Below are 1,842 nucleotides of genomic sequence, written 5' to 3'. Positions count from 1 at the left end.
TACCAGCCCCCCTCTGGTCCCTTACTCTCAAGGGGTGCAGAAGGCTGATGGTCCGTCTTCAGTATCAGCTTTAGGCTGAGGAGGGGTATTGATCCTGCCTAGCCAGGAACCAAACATCTTCCCCTGGCTGAGCTAAAGGAGACGTAGGAATACTGAGTTCTGTATTTTGAAGAAACATTGTCTTTTGAAAAGAGGGCACCAGGCGTGGTGGCGCACGCCTGTAATCCCAGCACTTGGGAGGCTGAGGCAGGAGGATCGTTGTGAGTTCGAGGCCAGCCTGTGGTTGGCCACAAAGTAAGCTCAAGGCCAGCCTGAACTACATAGCGAGACCCTGTCTCAAAAAAAAAAAAAATTGCTTCTCAAGAGGTTTGTTCCATTCAATATTCACAAATCCAGAACAGATTTGTGTCAGAAAAGGCGCAGGGAGGGGAAGGGAGGAGGAGGAAAGAGGAAAGGAGAAGTTGGATTCTTGCAGGTTGAACTGCCACACATGCTAGAGCTGCACTCGCTCCAGACGGGAATGGTTGCTTTTTCTGTGGTGTTCATACAGACAGCTAAGTTAGATGGAAATATTGATGCAATGACACAGGGCTGGGCCCTGGAGGGAGAAGTCAGTGCCGAAGACGAACACGTCACAGCTGTGACTGGAGGCGCTTCTGAAGAAAATTAGTCACAATGGCCAGATTTGCCTACTTGCCCAGGGGAGAACAGAAGCCTCAGATTATTGGTCTCAGCCTGTGAGATTTCCCACTACCTCATTGTGGGAAAGAGAGGTCCAGAGGTCTGGTTAACGGCCGTGGCAGAGGAGCGGGTCTGAGCAAACTCGGACTCGTCATGTCCTTGGCACACCGAGTGAGTCGCCCTGCCTAGGCTGTCCCGCTCTGACCTCTTACTTCCCCACAGACTCCGGCCAAAAGTACCGCCTCCAAACCACGCCCCTAGCCCCGCCTCCATTGCCACGCCTCTAGCCTGCCTAATAAAATGCCTGGAACTTCCGTAATAAACCGGATCTGCGCCATCAGCCTGGTCTCCGGTGTCTTCTTTGCACCGTGTCGCCTCTTACCACGGGCCCAGGTCCCTCGACCCAAGGAGGTTCTACCTCACCTCATTAGGGGTGGGCTACCCTTTCCCACCCACTAGAACTCCAACAGCCAAGTCTAAAACCATTAAAACCAAAACTGAAGACAAGACTACAGATTATCCTCCAAGGTTAAGGGTGCCACCCATGTACCCTTGCTACCACTGGATCAGTATTACCTAAGCAACTATACTTGCAATCTTATTGGTTGATCATAATTTTGACCCACTTTGTACCTGCCTCATGGTTTTGCTTCATAAGATTTCTTTGAGAAATAGGCTTGTGGGCAACCCATTTGGGATGCCTCCTGTCTCTCGGGAGCTATTCCTATTCCCCATTCCTTTTCTCTCATAAACTTTCATACTCTTAACCTCCATTGTTCCTTAGAATTCATTCTTTTTTTTTGTTTTTGTTTTAAAAATAAAAAGAGGAAAACATTAACAGACAGACAACATTTTACAACAAAGCAAAAGAACAATACAGACAATACGGAGTTACAAACAAAGTAGTAGGGAATTAACAATGGTTGTTGTAATACATATTGATATCTTCAAAGTGGCTTCTCATGAAAACAGATCTAGAATGCAATGCTGATCAACCAAAGACTCATTGACAGTTTCTTTCAGCATAGAAATAGAAGACAGAAGAACAACCATGTTAACTATCTTGTATATACATACATATAAAAATTCTCCTTCTTTCCTTTCTCTTTTCCCACATCCCAGTTGCCCTTTACTCTTGAGTGGTTTCCTATCATTTCACAG

The sequence above is a fragment of the Chinchilla lanigera genome, unplaced genomic scaffold (assembly GCF_000276665.1).
Source record: "Chinchilla lanigera isolate Chin_1 unplaced genomic scaffold, ChiLan1.0 scaffold00045, whole genome shotgun sequence".
In the NCBI taxonomy this organism is placed as follows: domain Eukaryota; kingdom Metazoa; phylum Chordata; class Mammalia; order Rodentia; family Chinchillidae; genus Chinchilla; species Chinchilla lanigera.
Note: the sequence above shows the minus strand (reverse complement) of the source record.